At 42.7% G+C, this 6861-nt stretch overlaps 1 non-coding gene across 1 annotated transcript; it reads right to left on the reverse strand.

Moving 5' to 3' along the window:
• Positions 1-352: 352 nt before the first annotated feature.
• LOC114927413 (small nucleolar RNA R71) lies at positions 353-460 on the reverse strand. Its single transcript, XR_003817701.1, has one exon. It is a non-coding gene; the product is annotated as a small nucleolar RNA R71 (small nucleolar RNA).
• Positions 461-6861: the final 6401 nt, after the last annotated feature.

Consider the following 6861-nt stretch of genomic DNA (forward strand, 5'->3'; position numbering starts at 1 on the left):
CTTTACTGCACCTACTCCCGACTTCTATGGGAGAAGCATCTCTATCCCTGCCATTGGAGCAAACAACTTTGAGCTTAAGCCTCAATTAGTTTCTCTAATGCAACAGAACTGCAAGTTCCATGGACTTCCATTGGAAGATCCTCATCAGTTTTTAGCTGAGTTCCTGCAAATCTGTGACACTATCAAGACTAATGGGGTTGACCCTGAGGTCTACAGACTTACGCTATTCCCTTTTGCTGTAAGAGACAGAGCTAGAACATGGTTGGATTCTCAACCTAAAGAAAGCCTGGACTCTTGGGAAAAGCTAGTCAATGCCTTCCTGGCAAAGTTCTTTCCACCTCAAAAATTGAGTAAGCTTAGAGTGGAAGTCCAAACCTTCAGACAGAAGGAAGGAGAATCCCTCTATGAAGCTTGGGAAAGATACAAATAATTGATCAGAAAGTGTCCCACTGATATGCTTTCTGAATGGAGCATCATAGGTATTTTCTATGATGGTCTCTCTGAACTGTCCAAGATGTCTTTGGATAGCTCTTCTGGAGGATCTCTTCATCTGAAGGAGACGCCTACTGAAGCTCAAGAACTGATTGAAATGGTTGCAAATAACCAATTCATGTACACTTCTGAAAGAAATCCTGTGAACAATGGGACTAGTCAGAAGAAAGGAGTTCTTGAGATTGATACTCTGAATGCCATATTGGCTCAGAACAAAATATTGACTCAACAAGTCAATATGATTTCTCAAAGTCTGTCTGGAATGCAAAATGCACCAAGCAGTACTAAGGAAGCTTCATCTGAGGAAGAAGCTTATGATCCTGAGAACCCTTCAATGGAAGAGGTGAATTACATGGGAGAACCCTATGGAAACACCTATAATCCTTCATGGAGGAATCATCCAAACCTTTCATGGAAGGATCAACAGAGACCTCAACAAGGTTTCAATAACAATAATGGTGGAAGAAACAGGTTTAGCAATAGCAAGCCTTTTCCATCATCTTCTCAGCAACAGACAGAGAGTTCTAAGCAGAATACCTCTGACTTAGCAACTATGGTCTCTGATCTAATCAAAACCACTCAAAGTTTCATGACTGAAACTAGGTCCTCCATTAGGAATTTGGAAGGACAAGTGGGACAGCTGAGCAAGAAAATTACTGAACTCCCTCCAAGTACTCTCCCAAGCAATACTGAAGAAAATCCAAAAGGAGAGTGCAAGGCCATCAACATGGCCAAATTCTGGGAGGAAGAAGAGGCAGTGAACGCCACTGAGGAAGACCTCATTGGACGTCCACTGGCCTCCAATGAGTTCCCCAATGAGGAACCATGGGAATCTGAGGCTCAAAATGAGACCATAGAGATTCCATTGGAGTTACTTCTGCCATTCATGAGCTCTGATGAGTATTCTTCCTCTGAAGAGGACGAATATGTCACTGAAGAGCAAGTTGCCAAATACCTTGGAGCAATCATGAAGCTGAATGACAAGTTATTTGGAAATGAGACTTGGGAGGATGAATCCCCTTTGCTCACCAAAGAACTGAATGACCTGTCTAGGCAGAAACTGCCTCAAAAGAGGCAGGATCCTGGGAAGTTTTCTATACCTTGTACCATAGGCACCATGACCTTCAAGAAGGCCTTGTGTGACTTAGGGTCAAGTGTAAACCTCATGCCCCTCTCTGTAATGGAGAAGTTAGGGATCTTTGAGGTGCAAGCTGCAAAAATCTCACTAGAGATGGCAGACAACTCAAGAAAACAAGCCTATGGACTTGTAGAGAATGTTCTGGTAAAAGTTGAAGACCATTACATCCCTACTGATTTCATAGTCCTAGAGACTGGGAAGTGCATGGATGAATCCATCATCCTTGGCAGACCCTTCCTAGCCACAGCAAAGGCTGTGATTGATGTTGATAGAGGAGAGTTGATCATCAAGTGAATGAAGAATCCTTGGTGTTTAAGGCCCAAGGATACCCCTCTGTCATCATGGAGAGGAAGCATGAAGAGCTTCTCTCAAAACAGAGCCAAACAGAGCCCCCACAGTCAAACTCTAAGTTTGGTGTTGGGAGGCCACAACCAAACTCTAAGTTTGGTGTTGAACCCCCACATTCAAACTCTAAGTTTGGTGTTGGGAGGTTCAACACGGTTCTGAGCATTTCTGAGGCTCCATGAGAGTCCTCTGTCAAGCTAATGACATTAAAGAAGCGCTTGTTAGGAGGCAACCCAATGTTTTATAATTAACTATTTTCTTTTGTTATTTTATCTTTTTTGTAGGTTGATGATCATAAGAAGTCACAAAAACAATGAAAAAAGCAAAAACAGAATGAAAAACAGGAAGAAAAACAGCACACCCTGGAGGACGCACCCACTGGCGTTTAAACGCCAGTGAGGTTAGCTGGTGGGCGTTTAACGCCCAGTCTGGCACCATTCTGGGCGTTTAACGCCAGAGAGGGGCACCAGACTGGCGTTAAACGCCAGAAAGGGGCAAGATGCTGGCGTTAAACGCCAGAAATGGGCACCAGCCCGGCGTTTAACGCCAGAAATGGCTCAAAACGTGATTTTGAATGCCATTTGGTGCAGGGATGACTTTTCCTTGACACCTCAGGATCTGTGGACCCCACAGGATCCCCACCTACCCTCCACTCTCTCTCTTCTTCACCAATCACCTCAATACCTCTTCCCCAAAAACCCCTCACCTATCAAATCCCATCTTTCTCTTCACCACTCACATCCATCCTTCATAAAATCCACCTACCTCACCATTCAAATTCAAACCACTTTCCCACCCAACCCACCCTCAAATGGCCGAACCTCTCTCTCCCCCTCTCCTATATAAACCCTCCTTCACTCCTTCATTTTCACACACCTAAACACTACTTCTTCTCCCTTTTGGCCGAACACAAAGCCCTCTCCTTCTCCTCCATTTCTTCTTCTCTACTCTCTTCTTTCTTCTTTTGCTCGAGGACGAGCAAACATTTTAAGTTTGGTGTGGTAAAAGCATTGCTTTTAGTTTTTCCATAACCATTTATGGCATCCAAGGCCGGAGAAACCTCTAGAAAGAGGAAAGGGAAGGCAAAAGCTTCCACCTCCGATCATGGGAGATGGAGAGATTCATCTCAAGGGTGCATCAAGACCATTTCTATGAAGTTGTGGCCTTGAAGAAGGTGATCCCCGAGGTCCCTTTTTCACTCAAAAAGGGTGAATATCCGGAGATCCGACATGAGATCCGAAGAAGAGGTTGGGAAGTTCTTACCAACCCCATTCAACAAGTCGGAATCTTGATGGTTCAAGAGTTCTATGCCAATGCATGGATCACCAAGAACCATGACCAAAGTGTGAACCCGAATCCCAAGAATTATCTTACTATGGTTCGGGGGAAATACTTGGATTTTAGTCCGGAGAGTGTGAGGGTGGCGTTCAACTTGCCTATGATGCAAGGAGATGAGCATCCTTACACTAGAAGGGTCAACTTTGATCAAAGGTTGGACCAAGTCCTCACAGTCATATGTGAAGAGGGCGCCCAATGGAAGAGAGATTCAAGAGGAAAGCCGGTTCAATTAAGAAGGCATGACCTCAAGCCCGTGGCTAGAGGATGGTTAGAGTTCATACAACGCTCAATCATTCCCACTAGCAACCGGTCCGAAGTTACCATAGACCGGGCTATCATGATCCATAGCATCATGATTGGAAGAAGAAATAGAGGTTCATGAGGTTATAGCCCAAGAACTCTATAAGGTGGCGGACAAGTCCTCTACCTTGGCAAGGTTAGCCTTTCCTCATCTCATTTGTCACCTCTGTTATTCAGTGGGAGTTGACATAGAGGGAGACACTCCCATTGATGAGGACAAGCCCATCACTAAGAAGAGGATGGAGCACACAAGAGATCCCACTCATCATGAGATCCCTGAGATTCCTCAAGGGATGCACTTTCCTCCACAAAACTATTGGGAGCAATTAAATACCTCCCTAGGAGAATTAAGTTCCAACATGGGACAACTAAGGGTGGAGCATCAAGAACACTCCATCATCCTTCATGAGATTAGAGAAGATCAAAGAATCATGAGGGAGGAGCAACAAAGACAAGGAAGAGACATTGAGGAGCTCAAGCACTCCATAGGATCTTCAAGAGCAAGAAAGAGCCGCCATCACTAAGGTGGACCCGTTCTTTGATTTCCTTGTTCTTTATTCTTCTGTTTTTCGAATTTTATGCTTATGTTTATCCATGTTTGTGTCTTGTGATCATTAGTGTCTTAGTGTCTATGCCTTAAAGTTATGAATGTCCTATGAATCCATCACCTTTCTTGAATAAAAATGTGCTTAATTGAAAAAGGAAGAATTGCATGAATTTTGAATTTTATAACAGTTTAATTATTTTGATGTGGTGGCAATATTTTTGTTCTCTGAATGTATGCTTAAACAGTGCATATGTATCTTGAATTTGTGGTTCATGAATGTTGGCTCTTGAAAGAATGATGAAAAAGGAGACATGTTACTGAGGATCTGAAAAATCATTAAAATGATTCTTGAAGCAAGAAAAAAGCATTAAAAAAAAATCGAAAAAAAAAGAAAAGAAAACGAAAAAATATAGAGAAATAAGAGTTGTGATCCAAGGCAAATAAGAGTGTGCTTAAGAACCCTGGACACCTCTAATTGGGGACTTTAGCAAAGCTGAGTCACAATCTGAAAAGGTTCACCCAATTATGTGTCTGTGGCATGTATGTATCCGGTGGTAATACTGGAAGACAGAGTGCTTTGGGCCACAGCCAAGACTCAATAAGTAAGCTTTGTTCAAGAATCATCATACTTTACTAGGAGAATCATTAACACTATCTGGATTCTAAGTTCCTAAAGAAGCCAACCATTCTGAATTTCAAAGGATAGAGTGAGATGCCAAACCTATTCAGAGGCAAAAAGCTTAAAGCCCCGCTCATCTAATTAATACTGATCTTCACAGATGTTTTTGAGATTCATTGCATATTCTCTTCTTTTTATCTTATTTGATTTTCAGTTGCTTGGGGACAAGCAACAATTTAAGTTTGGTGTTGTGATGAGCGGATAATTTGTATACTTTTTGGCATTGTTTTTAGTATGTTTTTGATATGATATAGTTAGTTTTTAGTATATTTTTATTAGTTTTTAGTTAAAATTCACTTTTCTGGACTTTACTATGAGTTTGTGTGTTTTTCTATGATTTCAGGTATTTTCTGGCTGAAATTGAGGGACCTGAGCAAAAATCTTATTTAGAGACTGAAAAGGACTGCAGATGCTGTTGGATTCTGACCTCCCTGCACTCGAAGTGGATTTTCTGGAGCTACAGAAGCCCAATTGGCGCGCTCTCAACGGCGTTGGAAAGTAGACATCCTGGGCTTTCCAGCAATATATGATAGTCCATACTTTGCCCAAGATTTGATGGCCCAAACCGGCGTTCAAAGTCACCTTCAGGAATCCCAGCGTTAAACGCTGGAACTGGCACCCAAATGGGAGTTAAACGCCCAAACTGGCACTAAAGCTGGCGTTTAACTCCAAGAGGAGTCTCTGCACGAAATTTGCTTCATTGCTCAGCCCAAGCACACACCAAGTGGGCCCGGAAGTGGATTTTTATGTCATTTACTCATTTCTGTACACCTTAGGCTACTAGTTTCTTATAAGTAGGACCTTTTACTATTGTATTAATAGATCAGAGGGTAGCCATCTTCATTTTATGCTATCTTAGATCATTGGGAGGCTGGCCATTCGGCCATGCCTAGACCTTATGCTTATGTATTTTCAACAGTGGAGCTTCTACACACCATAGATTAAGGTGTGGAGCTCTGCTGTACCTCGAGTATTAATGCAATTACTATTGTTCTTCCATTCAATTCCGCTTGTTCTTGTTCTAAGATATCACTTGTTCTTCAACTTGATGAATGTGATGATCCGTGACACTCATCATCATTCTCACCCATGAACAAGGTGACTGACAACCACTTTTGTTCTACATGCAACCAAGGCTCCAGTGAATATCTCTTGGGTTCTTTAACCGGAATCTTCGTGGTATAGGCGAGAACTGATGGCAGCATTCAAGAGAATCCAGAAGGTCTAACCTTGTCTGTGGTACTCTGAGTAGGATTCAATGATTGAATGACTGTGACGTGCTTCAAACTCCTGAAGGCGGGGCGTTAGTGACAGACGCAAAAGAATCACTGGATTCTATTCCGGCCTGATTGAGAACCGACAGATGAATTCCGCTATGCTGTGACAGAGCATATGCAATCGCTTTCACTGAGAGGATGGGAGGTAGCCACTGACAACGGTGAAACCCTTGCTTAAGCTTGCCATGGAAAGGAATAAGAAGGATTGGATGAAGACAGTAGGAAAGCAGAGAGACGGAAGGGAAGGCATCTTCATGCGCTTATCTGAAGTTCCTACCAATGAATTACATAAGTATCTCTATCTTTACCTTTGTGTCATTTTCGTTCATCACCATTACCATTTGAGTTTGCCTGACTAAGATTTACAAGATGACCATAGCTTGCTTCAATACTAACAATCTCCGTGGGATCGACCCTTACTCGCGTAAGGTTTATTACTTGGACGACCCAGTGCACTTGCTGGTTAGTTGTGCGAAGTTGTGTAATGCCATGGTATTGAGCCACCAAGTTTTTGGGGTTCATGACCGGGGATTATGAGAGTTGTGAAAAAGTATTGTTCACAATTTCGCGCACCATCGGCCTTGCACCGCTCATCGCACCGAACCTCATTGTACTAAACTTCCATTGCATTGAAGCTCTATCTTACCTCTTCCTAGTTCTTCTCCGTTGCACACCTTCCGTTAGCCTTGCTCGTGTCGCTCCCTTTCAAACCCTAATATGTGTTTTTCTCTTTGATCCCACCACT

Source organism: Arachis hypogaea, unplaced genomic scaffold, assembly GCF_003086295.3.
Source record: "Arachis hypogaea cultivar Tifrunner unplaced genomic scaffold, arahy.Tifrunner.gnm2.J5K5 arahy.Tifrunner.gnm2.scaffold_591, whole genome shotgun sequence".
In the NCBI taxonomy this organism is placed as follows: domain Eukaryota; kingdom Viridiplantae; phylum Streptophyta; class Magnoliopsida; order Fabales; family Fabaceae; genus Arachis; species Arachis hypogaea.